The 20,589-nt window shown below is 39.3% G+C and overlaps 1 protein-coding gene across 10 annotated transcripts in view; it reads left to right on the top strand.

Annotated features, from left to right (window-relative positions):
- The window catches only part of Sox5 (SRY-box transcription factor 5), a 968,743-nt gene that overhangs the window by 807,756 nt on the left and 140,398 nt on the right, over positions 1–20,589 (top strand). The gene's annotated exons all lie outside the window — the stretch shown is intronic.

The raw sequence follows: 20,589 nt of genomic DNA, 5'->3' as shown, positions 1-20,589 counted from the left end.
TCTCTCTCTCTCTCTCTCTCTCTCTCTCTCTCACACACACACACACACACACACACACATACACCTCATATTGTACACAAGCCATATTGTGAAGTAAGTCAAGAATGCACTTTTATTGTGTTAGAACCTTTACATCGCTACAACAATATTAGAAGATGATGAAGTTTGAGAAGGAGTATAAGAGAGCAGCTGGAAGCAAAAGCAAGTCTATGCAATTCCAGTGTTTAGCGACAAAGCCATATATAGTTCCTTCTGTCTACCATGATCACCTTGATGTTTTTCAAAGCTACCTGTAGTAATTTCATAAAATTCAGTCTCCTTCCCTGGGTAGCCAGACTATTTGGACATGTATTTTTAAAGATCACTGACAATCCTTTCCAAAAATATAAATAAATGAATAAATAAATAAATAAATAAATAAATAAATAAATTCTGTTGAAAATTCCACCAACACCAACTGATAATGATGTGCATGGTCTACAGTAAATAGCCACAGACAGTGGGAGGGTGGGGGAGGAGTTTAGGCCTGTGAGGCTAAGGTGCTTGGTAGTATTGAAACAACAAATGATTTAGATGTAATTTTCAAATTAAATCATGGAAGGAGGGAAAGAGGGAAGGAGAGAAGGAAGAAGGGAGGGAGGGAGGGAGGGAGAAAGAGAGAGACAGACAGACAAGAGACAGACACTGGAGAACTTCTGGTTTACAGTTCCCAGATTTCCAGTTGGGAATTAAGAGAGTTGCTTTGTGTACACCCCGACTTTCAGTCATCTTATAGGAGGGGCTACAGTGCTGGGCCTTCTCCGTACCTGGGGTGTCAGGGACCAGGAAGCTGCCCTCATAGCATCTCATTCTTTGTGCTTTAGATTTTTTACTCACTAAAATTTTCCTTTTAAAAAAAACCAAAAAACAAAAAACCGAAAGAAAGAGTTGTTTGTAGGCAACTTTCACAACTATCTCTTACCCGGAGTGTGGGACTGCCTGCTTGAATGTTTCCAAGAATGTATTGTTCTTATGTGACAACAGGTCAGAAAGACTCTGCATTAATTACACTAACATATGGTTATTAACAGATTCTAGCTCAGGGAGCAATACTTCACAATGTTATCTTCCACATAGTCAGATGTTAGCCATATTGTCGGTGCTGGCAGCTATTGTTCCACTCATTTACTTCACAGAGCTAATTACTCCCTAATAATAGCTTTACCTTGGAGTTTTTCACTTGCTTGTGCCAGCAAACCTGTTCGCACTACATATGCTAATTATTGGCACTCACTCCTTATGTTAAGATAGCTTTAAGTTCATGCTGAGCTGCCTGGCTTTCGTGCGGAGCCAGCTGGCTGCAAAGTTCCACCTTTTTTTACTAAAGTCATTAAAAGTTTTAATATGGGCCCATCTTGTTCTCTTTACAAGATCAGTCTTTCCGGAATTCAAATGAATGTGCGGTTACCCTCGGACCATTGTGGATGATAAAGAAGAAAGTCTTTGGTTTCTTTGAGAAATCTTAAAGCCTATACAGTTTTTGTGGCCCTTCTCAGGCATGCTAGCAAAGATGAGTGAATGCTTTTACATTTAAACTTGGGCCATTCTGTCTGTCTGCGGGCTCCATATGCAGCATGCATGTGCATGGTTACACACACACACACACACACACACACACACACACACATACACACACACACGCACACACATTCTGCATTTTCTAGTATCTCTTGAGAATCAGTCTCAGTCACTAACAGGGTTTAATTTCTGCAAGCTGAGCCTGGGGTGTTACTGTTTGGGTAATACCCTCTCTGAAATCTTTCCTGTAGTATTTTTTTTTCTTATCATTTCTCATTTCAAGAGATTTCGGATTAATGCCAGGGCCAAAGACTGTACTTGAACTCTGTTCAGGATTCCCATTGATATCAGCAGGAGATAATATTTAAGTGTTGTTTTCAGTCAAAGTAAAATATGGTTTCTCTGGTTTTAATGAACAAATATCTTCATTTGGTTCATATCCAAATATAATTAGAAACTACAACCACTCAATTAAAACCCCAACTTTGATGAGTATGATTCAAGATGGATTTGACCTTTCTTGGTGGTAAATTTGGGGTGGGGGTAATCTTTTGAAATTCTCACAGGGTGATATATATTCTTAGGCATGAACTCTGTCTAAATTCATGTTTGTTTATAAAAAAGATAACTTTTAAAATATTTAACCTTTTGGTGTTCACCTTGATAATTGAACTAGAATAAAAAAAGTTTATTTCATATTTTAAGGTATATAAATCTTTTTAACCCCCTCCCCCAATTACCTATATTTTTTTAAATTGTGATTTTTTTCTACTAAAATGCTCAGGGCTGTTGTTTGTTTATGTAGTGCCTAATGACTTGTCTCGTAGAATTTTTAAAAGTCTGAGTGATACTTAGAGGCTTGTGTTTGGTGGTCAGTGGTAATGGAGAACTAGACCATCCATGGTATCAGAGGCAAAGTGGGAGGAAATTTGAACACTGTTGGGTTCTTCTCTTCAGACTCCTCCTGAGGAATGGCAAATGACAGGGAGCAGACAAATGACCAAGAGGTTGAGAAGTGGGTTTCCCGTCAGTACAAATCCATTCTTTCCAAGAGACTGAAATGTCTGCTGTGAAGTATGATTTCTCTCCAATGTCTCTTGGTATCTGGGTGGAATGGCTTGGCTGGTAAGAATTTAGAAGCCAACAAACCATCCTGAGGACTGTTCATCTCTACCAACTGAGAAATAATAACTTTAACTTCAGCAATGTATTTGCACACATGAACCATCCACACACTCATTGAGTTCTTGAATAAATGACTTATCTTCATCTGACAACATTTTGAAGCTATTTTGGAGGCAGAGAACATTAATTTAAGATCACAGCTGTGTCTGGGCAATAGTTCAGTTGATAAAAACGTTTCAAGTGAACACACCCAAGTTTGGTCCCCAGAAAGCATGACAATGCTCCCTTGTAGTCCCAGGTTGGCAAAAGCTAAAGAGGCAGAACCTGGGGTTCACACTGGCCTGTTTCGCTGAACCATAAGTCTTGGCCAGAGAGAGACCATGTCTCAAGAAAAAAAGATGAGTGGCTGGGGAAAATGTTGACCTTGGTTTCCCTCTTTTTCTCCTTCTCCTTCCTCTCTTTCATGCATACATATATGCATGCACATATATGCACACATATGAAAAATTAAATACTAAAAATGATTAACTGCAACTTAAATGAAAAGTGTTTTTCACTAACAAGTGGGGAAGGTTTCAGAATGCACCCCCCAACACACAGAGATTTCTATTTTTCTAACCACTCTTGGGCAATGTTAGTGCAGTTACACTAGATGCTCTGAGATGTGAGGATGTGGTCGCTGTGCCACGTGGGTTGGCACGTGCTGGCAATGATCAGTTTCTTTTCAGAAGTGCTTGCAAAGTGAGATCTATATGGAATAAAACCATAATCGCAGTGATTAGGAGCTATAACTCAGAGGCTGTAGAGGAACCCTCAGTTTCCTTGATGTGTCTTGAGAATCTGTTTGCTCAGTCCAAAATGACAGATGAAATAAGTCTAAATAGCTCAGGGAAATTTTGCTTTTGAATTTCTTTAAAACTTCTAATGTCTCCGCGAGTTTTGAGACTAGAGTAATGGGCTGAGCTTCCATTTGAGGATTCTGCAACAGTTATTAGCCATCAACACAATAAAAAAATTGAGTGTTTCACGACTAGCCACGGCGGAGTGCAAACCCGTCCTGACTACTCTCTGGTGTCTAGGTAATTGTTTCCAGCTTTCTTATTTCCCTTGAAGAACTTCTGTGGCTCTGAACCATCTCTCCACGATTACTGAAGTGATTAGCTTGCTGTCTGCTTCGCAAAGCAGAGAGGACGCTTCTCCTCACCTCCTCTCCTATGCTTTAACTTTGGGAATGGCAGAGCCCACCACCTTAGGAAGGTGTTCTTTCTTTGAGTACTTGTTACCCGGACAGTATGCTTGGCTTTAGTGTCCCTTAATTTTGTACCCCAAATTGCCGGGTTTGTCCCTGAGGTAGTTGGAAGGTAAGGGTGTGCCAAGGCTCTGAGTTAGAGAGCAGTTAAGTGTCCATATTAAAATGCTTTGCAATACATTTCTGCTCTTACCAGATTTAAAAAGAAAAAGAATCTCAAAGTGAGCATATGGAAGAAAATCTTCAAGACAGTGTCCAGCACAATAACTAAAGCTCTGCATACTAACAGGAACTCTGGCCTCCCCCTGTGGTCACACACACACACACACGCGCGCGCACACACGCTCACACACACACACACACACCACACGCACACACACACACGCACACACACACACACACACACACACACCACACGCACACGCACACACACACACACACACACACACACACACACACACGCTCACACACACACACACACACGCACACATACTGAGATCAACCCCAGGGAGCCCTTAAAGTAGCAGCATTACTTGGTCTTCAGTGGGAGCTACTGGAGCACTCGAAGGGCTCCACTTTTGAGGTCCAGAGTCTACCTGAGTCTACAGGGCTCCTCTACATGATCTTACCGAGGGAAGATGGGGCATGAAAGGTTGCTCTCTTAAAGCCATGTAAGTGCAGCCAGAGCAGAGGAACAGATATAACAGACACCTGCAAATGATTATAATCAGATTTTCTAGAAATTAGATGCAGTGTTTCTCTCACATCAGATTTCAAGACAAATACTCCTTTGTGGACCAGGGAAAGTAAAGCCAGCCTTCCTTCCTCGCTCTTTCCCAGCCTTCCTTCTTTTCTTCCTTCCTTTTTTTCCTCCTATTCAATTTTGATTGAACAGAGTGTCCTTGTGTAGCAGGCTGACTTGACACAGAACCTGCAACGTAGACTCTACAGTGCCTACTAACTCAGGATCACTGAAGTTACAAATCTACTCTACCACTCTTGGCCTTTGCAAAGGTTTTTTTAAAATTCAATAATAGTATTTTAGAGGCCTGTGAAAAGCTTCCTCCATGAAGAAAGAAATAGCTAAGGAAGATTATCTCTAATTTAGCTCTAGAATTACTACAACATAGGATTAAAGAGACACGACTGAAGTCAGAACACATGTAGCACAATAGACTTCTTACATTAGACTATTGTGTTTTTTTTTTAAAGGCAAAATTAACCTCCTAACAATTTGTTGTTTCAGAAAACAACTTAATTTATGAACATTCAGGTCACTTAAACAAAAGACCATGAAAAGTTATACCATGTAAACATTAAGGGAAAGAAACTGTAGGCAGCTTTCCTAAAATCAAATGAAACTCAGAACAAAGAATCACATATCAAGACAATATAATGAAAACATGATTATGTCATCAAAATGACAGAAATAATTCTAAGCATCTGTACACCTATTAATGGGTATAATGTGATATAATTAAAAGGATTAAAGTAACAAATTTATAATTATGGTTGGATATTTCAATACTTTATCACTGGTGAACAAAGTTGGATGATCAGTTATTTTGAAAGATAATGACATTCCTCTTTATTCCTAGTTACATTTGGAGAGCAGTAAAATGGCCCATTGCAGAATGATTATTCTTTTATTAAAAAAATGTAAAAACAAGATTATGGTCTGGGTCAGACCGTAATCTGACCATAATCTGACCATTTACCATAATTTATGGTAAATCCAAGGTATGAAATTATTTTACCAAAATATAAATATATTTCTGGACAAAATATAATATCAATTTATTTGGAAATTCAACAGAGACTTAACTAATCCATTATCCAAAGAAGAAGCTGCAATTAAAATGAGAGACTATTCATAGTTAAATGGTAATGAAAATTAATTAATAAACAAAGAGATTTACCAGATTAAGGAAATGGTTATTTGTAACAAATAGAGTGCCACAGGAAAATTATCTTAATGAATCCAGAGAAAGACTTCGACAAGATTTGACACCCCATTACAGTAAACCCCCATGCACAAAACAAGGATAAAGGGACTATTTCTCAAGTGTGTAAATAATTTACATAACTAACTTGCAATATTTTGATATTGAATATTTGACATTTCCCTTGTAAACATTTTCTTAATTGTTGTTCTGTAGCTACCTCTTCTGGTGTAAGAAGTTGATGAAAACTGACAGACACTCCAATACAGAGTGTGTGATCACAATGATGTCATGGATGTGGGAAACCCTAACAGATCTATTTTTAAAAACAAGTTAATACTACAGAGTATAGAAGGACACAGGTTGCAAGGTAAACATATGGAATATATTTCCCGTATGTTAGAAACAGGCAAAATTTGAATTGTACAAAAAGGCATTTAAAACTTCTTCAAAACGAGATAAATTTTAAAATGAGTCAAAAGACATGGAAGACTTGTATCGTTACAATGGAAGGAAGTTATGGATGAGCAGATTCAAAGAAGACACGAAGCGGGGTAAGCTGATACCACTGTCCGCCAGCTTTGGCTCAGTGACGGGCTTCAGAGACAGACCTTAGGGAGGAAAGGCTCATGGGGTTCATGAACCTTCAATCCAAGTTCACTTGGTGACTGCTTTGTGCTTGCCTTGTGTGAGTCCATGCTAAACAAGGCTGCTCACTGCATGGCCACAGGAAGGGAGAGGAAGGCAAGTTGCCAGAGTCCTAGTGTCCCCTCAAGGGAACACCATCACATAGCTAACTAACGTCCCACTCCTGGACTACAGCATCACCCTGTATATATATATGAATGAAATGAAACCATAAGCTAGCAAGGATTATTTTGGTGACCTTGTGTTAGGTCAAGATGATCAAAAGTATCCCCCAGCAAAGGAAAGAGGAGATAATGAATTTGCTTTCACCAGTGTTAAAATTGTTTCTTTAAAAAATGCAAACAAGATTAAAAAGCAAGCCACAGACTGACGGGAAAACATTTTTAAAAAAACACATAACTGAGAAAAGTTATAAAAAAAAATACCAAGATCTCCCCAAACTCAAGAATAAAATAAGATGTAACTAAATTAAAATGTTTGAAAGAAATGAACAGACTTTCAACCAAAGAAGATATAAGGATGACAGACAAGTACATTAAAAATACAGTCATCTTTTACATGAAAGAGGAATGAACTGACCCCAAAGTCGGGCATTGGAGAACATGTAGGCCTGGCTAACTTTGATAGGAGGGACTTTATTCCAGAGAGAAAGATTGCACAGAACCTGACTTTCTGAGAATATTGTTTGTGGGAATTTAAATAGCATGTTGATTCAAGAAAACATTTTGACAGTATTTGTTGGTATGTTTAAAATTTTATGCTCATAATCAGCAATCCTACCCAACTTAAAAGTTAAAATTAAATTTCCATAAGAAAATTTGTGCATAAGCAATCACAACAGTTTAATCACAATCTCTTCAAATTTAAAGACCCAGATCTTCATCGAATGGATAGATGAATATCTCCCAATAGCAAAAAGACAACATGTAGTGGACAACCAAATGAATAGTCTAGTGAGACACAGGAAATGTGAACCTATCTCCTAATTATTATGCAAAGTGAGATAAGGCATAAACTAAAGCCTACAGACTATATTGTTTAAATTAAGTTTATAGCATCAAAAACTCATTGAAAAGCTACTCAGTGGTCAGTGAGGGGCAGGGAGAGGGTTCTGATCTGGGTAGGCACAGAGTGTACATGACAGGACCAGGGTGTGGGTGATGGGACCAGGGTGTGTATGAAGGCAGCAGGGTGTGTGTGATAGGATCAGGGTACATGTGAAGGGGCCAGGGTATGTGTGAAGGGACCATTCCAACAAATGCTGCAGTGTTGCTGACTGTATAATTCATGTGTTCATCTAAGCTCTACAAGGAATATTAAAAACTTAATTATATATAATACATCTCTACAAATGTAACCTCTAAAGTAATGTCAATGATTTGATTAAGCACTTGATTAGATAGAATTCAATAGATAACCCTCAATTGGATGAGAAAGCTGAAGAATATTATAAACTCAGAAACAAAATTAGAAATTATGAAATGTGAGGGAGAGAGAGAGAGTAGGTGACGCTCCACTATGCATCTAAGTGGAGTCCCAGCTTTATGTAACATATAAAAGAGATGACATGTATAAAGAGAGAACAGTGGAGAATGTTCTACAACTCATTTAAAAAACCCAACAACTTAAGTATAGCTATATGAAGAACAATCTTTTCAAATAAAATCAAATCTACTTGTATTTTTCCATTATTCAAAGTTATAGCATGTCAAAGGAAATGGTATTAAAAGCTACCAGGAAGAATATTTTTGATTATTCATAAAACTTGGCATTTTGACTTACATTGGACAAAGTCACTGAACTTGCTCAAATTCCAGCTTAATGTGGGCTACCATGATGGGCTGCAAAGCTCAAATCCCAGCTCAAGGGGGGCTACCATGTTGGGCTGCAAAGCTCAAATCCCAGCTTAAGGGGGGCTACCATGATGGGCTGCAAAGCTCAAATCCCAGCTTAAGGCGGGGCTACCATGTTGGGCTACCATGATGGGCTACCATGATGGGAATACCATGATGGTCTACCACGATGGGCTGCAAATGCTTGAGGTACATTTTAATAACTTTGAGCTTCTATTAATACATCATAGTTTGAAATTACATCATTAAAAATAGGCAAAATGAAATATTGAAAAATAAAAGTAATTGTCAGGAATCAATGGTAAGAGCTAAAACACCCCACTTTCTCTTCATGTGGGAATAATGTTAGATATTTAGATTTTTAGGTGTATAGAAAATCTGCAAAGGTAATTACACAAAGAGACTGAGTTGCATCTAAGCTGCTGGTATGGAAAAGCAAAATGAAGTAAAATACAAAAGTTCTGAAGTTAGATGATGATGATGATGATGATGATGATGATATCCAAACATTGATAATGATGAAAAAGTCTGATATTAAACACAAGAAAACCAGAAAACATCAACTGTGTAAAACATTATGTCAAAATATGTGGATAATTAAATGCTTTACATCTTGAAACAGTTTACTAAATTATGTAAGAAAATAAGGATGACCCACAGGCCATTAGTGAGAGATGTGTAAAACTCAGTAAGCATCAAAGAAGAACAGAAAGTGCTAAGGTCAGAAGGGGGATTTTTTAAAAGACTTAAATGATTTTTTTAAAAAGTAATCAAATGCAGGGCTAAAGCAGGAGCAGTAATAATTCATCCTGTAAATACAAAACCAGAGGCCAAGGGTGTGCATGCCAATAAATACGTGTGATATGTATTTCAATTTATTGGGAATATGTTATCATAGATTCTTGAGTGCATCTAATACTCTATACTTAGATTATAAGATGCAAAGTGAATAGTATTGTACTGAGTAGAGGAAGGAGGAGTAGGGATGGAGGCACAGAGAGAGGAAGGGAGGGAGAGAGGGAGGAATGGGGAGAAGGGGAGAGAAGGAGAGAGGGAGAAAAGGGGAGGAAGAGAAAGAGAAGAAGAAGAGAGGGAGGAGGAATGAGGAGATTAGGGAGGAGGAATGGGGGGAGGAAGGACGAAGCCATCAATAAGGATATCTTTACTAGGCATTTCTCAATTGTTAGGTCTCTTCAGTGCAATGTTTTGGAAGACATGGTATATAAAACAAGAATTATTTTAAATACTAAATCCAATATACAGGAGTAAAGGTGTAATATGTATATAAGATGCTACATATGTATAAAAAACACATTTATACAATCAGTTTTGATAATACTGGTTATATATTCATCAATCATGTCATTAATTATTGCTGAGTGAAGTAAGGCGGGCCATGTTCTACTGATAATATGATTTATACATCAACCAATATACAAATAAAACCTCAATATTTAAAAAGAGTACACAAACATTTCAATGATGAGATGGCAAGAAAGGAATTTTAAACAGCTGGTAGCATATAAAAGGAGATAAGAGTCAAGTTTGAATTGTTCTGTAGACCCGTGAAGGAGTGCCTTTGTTGAACATCCCATTCTTACATCAATTAAGAAAATTGTCTTCATTCTACTCTGGAAGTTAGAGTAATAATAATTCACAAAATGTGCAACACATTCACAGGGAAATTAAAATTGAGCACTTGGGAAGTTAATGAGGGAGAAAGCAAATATGGAATCTAGAGGCAGATCGAGTTTGGTTTGAGTAAAGCCATGAACTGTGTCAGTCTTCAGTGAGATTGAACAATAACAATGGACACTAACTCAAAGAACGCATTCAAGTCTTGCAAAGATTGGAAAGATAATGGTGGGGCACAATGATTCCTTATGGAAGATCTCTCTCTCTCTCTCTCTCTCTCTCTCTCTCTCTCTCTCTCTCTCTCTCTCTCTCTCTCTCAATCAGCTTTGAGTTTGAGGTCCTTATAAATGAGCATCAAGTCTGCATGAATCTCAAAAATACATCCTTGGGCAGCAGATTGAGAGTTAATTACCTTAAAATAATTTATCCTGGACCAATACTTAAAAATCCTTAGTTTCCGTTTTCATTTCTCTCCCCTTTGTGTGTCTCCCATTACCAATGACCATCTAATTTCTGCACTGTAATCCCTCAGTCTCTATAGAACAGAGTTTGCTCAGCAGGTAACATGGGGGTGACATACAACCAGGAAGCTGGGGGGAGGATATATATATCCTAAAAGAGGAGAGTGCCCTGAGAAGGCTTTTTCCTGACCATGGAAGTATACAAACAGAGGATCAGGAATAGACAGAGTTCCAGACATCAACTCAGAGAACAGAAGTAGCTCATTATCATGACTTGTGGGTTAAAATGTCACAGTCGGTGGTATGCTAAGCAAAATGTAATATTTTAAATGTGAAAAATTGAACGAGTAAATAAATAAGGGAAAATAGGGGAATTTACCCTATCAGGTGTCTCTGAACACCCAAAGCTCAAATTATTATTAACTAATTAATTAAACACCTTCTGGAAGCAGTAGGTATAATGGAGAGGGAAGTATATCCTGGGATGAAGAATGCAGTGTCAGCCAGAGTCACTGTGGAACCAGCTTAGTAACACCCATGGCCTTGACATTTAGAGCCTGCTCTGTGGTAACCTACAATAAAGTCTTTGCAGCTTGGATATATAAAACTGCCTCCTAATGGCTACTGTATTGGACCTGGTAGAAAGTTTTACAGCCTTGTTGTAGAGAAGGAAAGAACACATGGACCAGGAACAGTAGAGAATCAGCTTCAAATAGCCAGAAGCAGCTCTCAAAACTAAAAATGGATTATTTTATTTATTTACATTTCAAATATCCCCTTCCCTGTCTCCCCTCTACAACCCCTCCATCTGATCCCCTTCTCCCCCTTGCCTCTAAGAGGGTGATCCCCCACCCATCCACTGCTACCTCACCCCTCTAGCATCCCCCTACACTGGGGCATCAAGTCTCCACAAGACCAAGGGCCTCCCTCCTATTGATGCCATATAAGGCAATCCTCTGCTACATATGCAGCTGGAGTCATGGACCCACCCATGTATACTCTTTTGTTCATGGTTTAGTCCCTGGAAGCTCTGAGGGGTCCAGTTAGTTGATATTGTTGTTCTTGCTGTGAGGTTGCAATCCCCTTCGGCTCCTTCATTCCTTCCCTAACTCTTCCATTGGGGTTCCCGGGCTTAGTACAATGGTTGGCTGAGTGTCTGCATCTGTCTTTGTCAGATACTGGCAGAGCCTCTCAGAGGTCAACCATACTAGGCTTCTATCTTTGATAAATGCTCTAACATATAACAAAGACTCATGTTCCACTATGTTCTTAGCAGCCTTATCTATAATAGCCAGAAGCTGAACACAACCCTTATGTCCCTCAACGAAAGAATGGATACAGAAAATATGGTACATTTACACAATGGAGTACTACTCAGCTATTAAAAACAACTTCATGAATCTTGCAGGCAAATGGATGGAACTAGAAAATATCATCCTGCCTGGGGAAATGCAGGGACAAAGAATGGAGCAGGGACTGAAGGAGAGGCCCTAGAGACCACCTCACCTAGGGATCCATCCCATCTGCAGACACCAAACCCAGACACTATTGCTGAAGCCAGGCCTTTGAATAATCATTTTGCATGTTTTAAAAGAATAAACTAATCTACTTCAGTCATTCCTTTGACTGTTTCAGAAACTCCTGGTTGAAATAGGATGTGTAAAACTATATAGAAGGCATAGCTCTGGGATCTTTCTTTTTCCCAAGATCTCAGAATCCAGTGACTTCCCAGGATCAGCATGGAACATTCCTGCCCTGATCTGAAGGTGCAGTGCCCCCAGGAGCCTGTGGGTGGGTTTGGACACTTGGCTCCCAGTGGGTGGAGCCATCTCTGGAATCTGTAGGAGGTGGGTTGTCACTGCTGGAGGAAGCTAGCAGCTGGCTCTTCAGGTTTGGACTCCTCCCACTTCTCTCTGACTTCCTGAGCATGCAGCCTCCTGCTACTAACAACACAGATGCTCCAGCTGTCACACCTTCCCCACCTAAGTGGGGAGGTGGCCTGAACCTTAATCCCAGAAGCCAATGTCAGCACTTCTTCCTGGAAATGGTTTATTGCCAGGTGTTTGGTCACAGCAACAAGGACAGTAGATCTAAAAGGTCGAACATGTGAAATGCTCCCAGATACAAAATCAGGAGACAATGCCCTGTGTGACAAAGATCACAGTATGAAATCCGCATTTTGAGTAAAATTACTTTTAGAAAGTCTATAAGATTACCTCTGGGCTATCTGTATATGGTGCATATAAAAGAGAAATAAATTCATCAACCAGATTTCTGTCCTGCCTCTCACAGACACCCAGAGTTTGAAAACTTGAAAATGTAGAACTTACTTTTGGTCTTCATCAGCTTATATAAGTTATAACCAAACAGCCCTGACATGACTGTCGGCATATTGAGAAGGGTTTTTTTTTCTAGTTAATAATAGAATCATTTCATTAAAACATAACAAAAGTAAGACCCAGCTGATGGCAATTACTTGGGGGGAATATTAGAATATTAGGCAGAGGATCCCAGATCACTCGCCAAAGTGTGAGGAAATGAATCAGAGACGGAGAGGGAGGGGGGAGTGCACAGGAAGGGTGAACTTAAGAAGTTACGGTTGTATACACTAGTTAAGCCAGTCACAGAACACACAGCCACCCTCTCTTCATGACTTGGATTTTTATGACTGCCATGCCATCAAATGAACCTGATAGCAATGCACTGCTCAATGAACCTGCTTTGAGTAAATGTAGGAATTTCATTCTTTAGCATGGGGAGTGTGTGGTTAGCCAGAGCGGATTCCTTATGACGATTTAATGACATAGTACACTTGAAAACTTGCCACTAATGTCATATATCTGAAAAATAATTTTCTGAGTACAATTGATATTAGAGGTGACCAAGTGTCCCAGAATGGAGAGGAAGCTTATGCGTTAATTGCACTATTGCATTAGGAATGTCAGGCGGCACTTGACAGCCTCAAAGGCCCATGTTCAAAGGCTGGACAAGATGTCAGCATAATTGTAGCCCCTAGATCTACAGGAAGAGGTTGAGTGTGGGCCTTGAAGATCCGAGAATTCTTAAAAGATTTTCAAGAGTATGTATCAAGAGCTGGAGAGATGGCTCAGGACTTAAGAGCACACACTGACTTCCCAAAGGATTGGGACTCAGTTTTCAACACCCATATCAGGCAACCTCCTGTAATTCTGGGGGATCCAATACCTTCTTCTGGTATTACGTTCACACACACACACACACACACACACACACACACACATACAGGTGCACACATACACACAGAGCAAATTTTAAAAATAAAACATATTTTTAAAAACTTTTCATAGTAGATGGAAATAATGCTGCTATCTCAAATATTCTAGGGCACCAGCTCATATGTAAACAGTGATCGGCCCTAGGCTGATTGAAACCCTAAGCTAAAATTTCTGTGAAAATAACAAAAGCCTGAAAGTACTAAAACTAACCCATAGCATTGATTCAGAGGAAATGGTCCCAAAAGCATTATTTCAGCCATAGCAAAGATGGTCATGTGCCTGTGCGACTGTGAGAGAGTCTTGCTGAATTACTGGAGACCAAGCCCATTACTCTGTGTGTTTAGGCAGTTTTACTGGATATGGACCATTGAAAGCATATAAAGCTTTCTATTGTGTGACTGCTGATATTGAGTGTTACCATGAACAGACCATAGGGCCCATGACTTCTGTGGAATGAAAGACTCAGGGCGAACAGGCTCAATATGCAGCCCCGAGTTTATGGGTTAAAGAGCTTGGTTATATTTAAAAGTCTATGACTCTCTCACTTATTAAACATTTAATTGGGATTTTTGAGTCATAGGAAATGTTTTTGATTCAGTTCATCTCTAAAAGTAGCTCTTCTCTTGAGAGGTAACCTGCATGCCTAGTCCTTGCCTAGGACTGGGCTGTACGTGGATAGTTAAAGTTGTGGGGTTACATGTAAGCGCAGCACCCACATAGCTCACTGTTGTGAGAGAAGTGAATCATATTGCCTCGGTTTGAAGAACTTCAGCTTTGAGAATGCCAGTCTAGCTCCTCCTGATCACACACTCCAAATCCAGGCAGATTTGGAGATTAAATGGCACTCCCATGCCTCTCGCTTATTTACCATAGATATGAAAATGTTTAGATGTCAGAAAGCTGTTCTGGCGAGACTCGGTGTAAGAGATGCAGAAAGAGTTTGCACTATAAAGTAAGTCCTCTGTAACAGACTGGGTTTCCAGTGACTCCTATGTTGCTTGACCCCGGAATCAGCTCTCAAAAAGCCCTCGCGTGGAGAAGCTGCCTGTCAATGGCAGCCATTTTCCCTTATTTCTGGAATCCATTCTTAAAGATAAAACCCTCAAAGTCTGCTTTAGTCAGAGTTCCCATCTCTCCCAGTTTCCAACAGTAAATGTAGATGTCCACACGCACTTTCTATTCTCCACCAATGGGAAATCATGTTCGATGGGCATAATGCAGTCTGGAGAGATACAGGGGAAGAAAAAAAAAAAAAGATTCCTTTATGGAGCTGTCCCACTCAGAGCAGTGAGCAGCACCCACACCAGGTAACGGCTGCCGTGTGATGAGATAAAGGAGCGAGGTGTCATATGCTTCTCTTCAGAGAGATTTTGTGATTCTGTGAAAGCAATTGATATTTGAACCACTTCCTAGTTTTCTTTTGAATAATTAAAATCCATTCGAGAGCCCAGTATTTGCCAGTTTGAATGGCATTAGAGAGTCGCCAATTGGCATGGTTTTGGTGCCTCTTCTATTTGTTTCCGTTTTGAGTTGGGGAATATTTTTGTATTCCCAGAGAAGCTGTTCTAAAATATGTCATCCGTTTCACATTTTCCCTTCTTGGGCTCGTATTTTTATGCAATACAAAAATAAATAAATAAAACACTTACTGGGGCTCCGGGATGGTCATAATATTGGGAAATTGGATCTCTGCCAAATTAACCAAGACGTGGTAAGATATAGCCAATTTTTGTCATTCTGAATTTAATATTTGGCTCATTTTTTTAGCATAAATGTTGCACTAAGTTGAGTTATTTTCATTCAAAAAAAAAACCCTGATACTATTTTGGCGTCTTCTTTTTATAGACTGTATTCTGCTTTACAACTGTTCACTGTATAATTTTATCTCGCTGAAGTACCTGGAGTAAGGAATTTTACCCATGACTTATACTATATGCTAAATGGGTATCGTGCTCAAAGGGAAATGGGCTCCATTATTTTTCTGTAGAAGACGGTTATGCTTGGCTTTTTACTGTGAACACATAATTAGTTGGAGTGGCTAGTGTATTATTATCATATACATAATCAATAAGATGCCATGATAACTAAGCTCATGCTTATATTGACGGAGCCTGATGTTTTCTTCTATATCACACACTTTGGTGTCTAATACTGATCATCTGTTACAGAGCAAATCAAAAAATTGAAACTGGCCTGACTTTCACTCATGACTTCTAGAAGATTCCTGGGAGAAACCTGGATGGAGGGGGCTATTGGAGTACTTAGAGAAGGGTCTGTCAGGGTGTGTGATCCTAAGCCTCTATGACCAACTTTCTTAATTAGTATTCTTCTACCTTAGCATATGCTTCGAGAGAGCCCATTAAAGCTTAGAATTGCATTTGGAAAGAGCACACACTTCAGTTCTCATCGAGCAGCGCTCTTCAGTGAGGGCAATGTGGACCTAACAATGCCGTCTTTAGTGTGTCTCACTAAATGAGACCCTTTGTTCATGTGAATGTGTGGACAGGTTTCTTGGGCCTACTGTCTTTGCTTCTGGATTTCAAGGTAGTGAGACAGAACCTGTGTTGTTTAACCTAACATGGGATTCCTCGAATCATGTACATTAAAGTACCTCTGGTTTCCCCATCTATTTACTCTTCAAGGTAAAAAGTAAAATAAAAAGAAGAAACAAAGAACACAATCCTAATGGAGTTGGGGGAAACGAGCTAGTGTGTGTGATGGATGCTGGCTCTCTGGTCTATGCAGCTCACCTTTGCCTCCTGTGTTTGCAGTAATTTCAAGACGGTTGCTCACCAGCACAGTGAGCCTATGCTCCTGAGAAGCCCTCAGAAACGTTCATTCCAGAGTACTTTTGCTTCCTCTACAGGCATACTGTGGAAAGCTATACCTCCAAGGGTTTTATAGCTGTATGCTCACCCTTGAAGGCTTCTATTTGGCTCAGATAAGACACCTAAAAGAACTAAACAGCTGTGGTTATGTCAACCACTTATATTTCTCATTAAAAATTTTAAAACTACAGAGTGCAGGTTGACCCAGGCTGTTGCCCTGTCTGGAGGCAGTGGCTATTTTGGAGATGGTTGGGAGACCTACAGTCTCGAGGCCTCTTTCATTGGGTGCCTGTAAAGAGGACTTTCAAACTCACGCCTGTAAACACGCCGTGCTTTGTATCAAGCTGTCATGATGGTCAACGTTTTGAAGAACATCCTGAAACACCGAATCGCCTCACCGTGAAAACTATGAAACGCCGAATCACCAAACAAGTCCCAAGTCCTTGAAGAGAGGGAGGTCTTCCATCTCCTTCCTGGGAGTGCAGAGAGGAGCAGCTCAAGTGGGCAGGGCAGGACCAGGGAGGTCCTGCAGACCTGGTAGCTGCCTTTATGTAAGACAATGGAGCTTGTGAGTACCCCGCTTCTCTCCAGGCAGCTAGCTTAGTCCCTGGTTAACCGAAATTGTTGAGTAATTGTTCTGAGGTTGAGAACAAAATGCTGAATTAAACTGTTCCCAGTGCAATAATTGTGTGATTATAGCATTTATGTCGCTGGCCAAAGGAACAGTCATTAGGTTTGGAAGACTTACCAAAACCACAAGTACAAAAAAAGATGCAAATCACATGTAAATTGCCGTTTAATACCTATCGGAGCTCCAAACTGGAGAGAAGAGTGGAACACATTTCTACTTAGAAGAGAAGACTCTGCAAGCAGTGATTGGCCGTTTAGTGTAGTTCTGGAATTGTAAAGACAAAGAGGTGTGTTCACTTGCTATTTTTACAATGCTCATCTTATTGGTCAGGTATTTCTTTCATTAACATTGGCCTTACCCCTTTTCTCCACCCAGAAACTCCATCCTCTGTCCTCCTTAACCAAACGCTTTTGTTAACTCCATATGGGTTCTCTAGGTTCTTGATCTTGTTCTCGCTCCTTCCCCTCCTCTAAATTAGTCTCTAAATTAGGTGGTGAAAAAGACTTTACCAACCAATGAATGTCTGGGGGAGAAAGACCTAGCAGGATGACTGTCAGCAAACACTTAGAGGGACCCACTTGCTGATGAAATTGGAATACTGTTTTTCATTGTATTTTGATACAGTGATACAGTGGCTGGTTTCCCTGATAATCCATCCCTCTTGTGAACTGCTTTCAGGCTAAAGCAAGCTGGGACCGCTGTGTGGTACTGGGAACCAGGTGTGCTCTGTAAGGGGATTAGCTACTCAGCTAGCATCAAGTCTGTTCTAGATAATGAAAAGTAATCACTTAGAAGGACAAAGGACCCCTGTAAGACACACTGTCATTTCCTCTGGGTCAGCGGGGAGCATGCCAGCAACCCCTTAGACATGATGTAAATGGACATATTTTTAAAAGTTTGGATTTGAGGGATCTTGGTAGATTTCACTTTTTAAATACACAATGAAATTTATCAGATGTAAATATATTTGTCTCCACTGGTGATGTGGGCAGGGGAACAAAAGGCAGATAGGCTAAGAGGCTGGAGGTGTTAATGATGTGTCCCCCTTCTCCATAGATAGAAATGTAGTCAACACTGAACATTTCCTTTGGTCTTAATATTTAGGTTATTTTTAACTGCAGTATGCTGTACTAGATAATTGTTTGCTTTTATAAATTTGAGTAAAAGCTACCTCAGCAATTGTTTTAGCAGTAACATTTCATGTAGAATTAATATATATATATATATATATATATATATATATATATGAATAGCTCTTCCTCATTTGTCATATTTAAAATCATTTAAAAGTGCTTTTGAGCTCAAGATATAAAACACCTGATAAAATTTAGTTGAAATTCTGAAATTTTTATTTTTTATCAATATCTTTACAAGTTGAGAGCAACTTCCATGTTACTTGCTATTCATGTTTTATATATTTAATTTCTCAGGTTTCCTCACAAATGTCTTACAGCAATTCTGTACTACATATGTGCTGGTTTGAAATATGTGGATTTGCTGTCTTATGTCCTCTATTGTCTCAGGGAAGAATTTAAACCAGGCTCGTAATGCTTTCTTCTGAGCCATTCATGCTTCCTATACAATGCTCATATCTTTGAAACCACGGCAGTTTTTGTCTAATTCTTCTTGACTGTTTTTCCTAACAGTACAGTCTTCTAATGGTACAGCTTTGAATCTCTAACTACTCCATAATATTCAATAACCTCTCTCTCCTGCCAACCTCCCACACATTAATTAGAACAAACACAGATTTTAATGATCCCACTTGTCAATGGCAAAGCACACTTAAAAAAAAAAAGACAAGGATCATATTTCAGAAATAAAGTTGTGTTTCTATTGGAAATATAGACTCCCTTTCTGGGACGCTGGTCATTGTCTAAAGTCCATCTCATAGACCTCAACTTCCAGGTTAATCCCCACAAAATAAAAGTGTTACTGAGCTCCATTTGTAAACCTGCCACTTCCCCTCCATCTAAAAAGCAAAAATTTTACACGATGCTAAGACTTTGAAATCTGTCCTTGCATCCTGTCTTAGTGTGTCGATAATTTATTGTGTATGTGCTCTGAGTATCTTGAAAGGTATTGCAATCTGTCCCTGTCGTAAGTAAAATTCTCTACATGTCCCTTACATTGACCTTGCTAATTGTGCCACATCACCCATACTGAAACCTTATTTTGTTTTAAACTTTGAGCTATTGCTAATTTTATAAGTGCTGCTATAATGCCCCTTGTAGTATGGGTTTACTAGTTCTTGTAACTTCCTCGATTTTGCCTCGGAAATTGTGAGGCACATATAACAGACTAAGAATTATTCTTTCATTGAACTGAAGCTCTTACAGGAGCGGAGTCCTGAAAGGTCCCTGTGCACTATTACGCTCTGCGTTCAAGTCGCTCTTGTGTAATACGAATGCAGACACTTTGGATTCCTTCTGTTTGACACTTCTAGGGTTACTGTTTTTCAGGCAATCTGTTCCTGTCCTTTCCAACATTTGGCCCTAATTATTTAACTGCCTGTCTTAGAAATAAAATTCATATGGACATTCTTAAGTGTTTAGCTTTTACACCACTGCCTTTCAGCATATAAGATTAGCTCACTTACATTTATTGTAATGAAACAACTGATTTTCTTCATGCTTTCTGTACAAGGCATATATGGTTTGTATATTTTACATTTTCCCATTTTTAAATACATTGTCCTTTAGTCTATTGTATTTGTAGTCAGAATTCACTTTGATATCAAGTCTATTTATACCACAACCTTGGTTCCAATTCCAGGAGGTACAGTGGCAGTGTGTCTTGTTTGTGGCTAGGTAGCCACATACTCCCAGCTCTTCGACTTGCTATCTGCCCAACTATAGACATGCTTCCATTTTATGATCTCTAAGGCTGAGCTAATGAAAGCATCTATGTGCATACAGCTCAGGGACTGCTGGATGAAAGCATCTATGTGCATACAGCTCAGGGACTGCTGGCTGGCTAGGATTCCCACAGTTAGCTTGTGTTCTCTTCTGTTGCAGTAAAATGTCTATACGAAGAATTGGCTGAATTTTGATGGCTAAAAAGTATTTTTAATCAGAAAGACTCTCTACCCATTTAGTAAAGTGCCTGTGATATTGAATAATTCATCCATATTTAAATGTAGTCATTAATGTAGTAAAGTCACAGTGTTCTGTGCTGGAGTCTCTCAGCACTGTGTCAAAGCTGTGCCCCTGGCCACACTTTCCTTGGGATGTGGCAATTGATAGAATATCCCTTGTTATTGAATGCATGTGTATTATATTTCTAGAAGATGCAAAGCTCCTTATTATATAAATAACATCATAGTCAATGGTTTGTCCAATAACAAAAATATTTCACATTTTCAGCTCAAAAAACATCTTCTGTGGCCTTTCTGGTAATTTCACA

Source organism: Mastomys coucha, unplaced genomic scaffold, assembly GCF_008632895.1.
Source record: "Mastomys coucha isolate ucsf_1 unplaced genomic scaffold, UCSF_Mcou_1 pScaffold20, whole genome shotgun sequence".
Taxonomy (NCBI): Eukaryota; Metazoa; Chordata; class Mammalia; order Rodentia; family Muridae; genus Mastomys; species Mastomys coucha.
The sequence above is the reverse complement of the archived record's forward strand: the minus strand, read 5'-3'. Positions and strand labels throughout refer to the sequence as shown.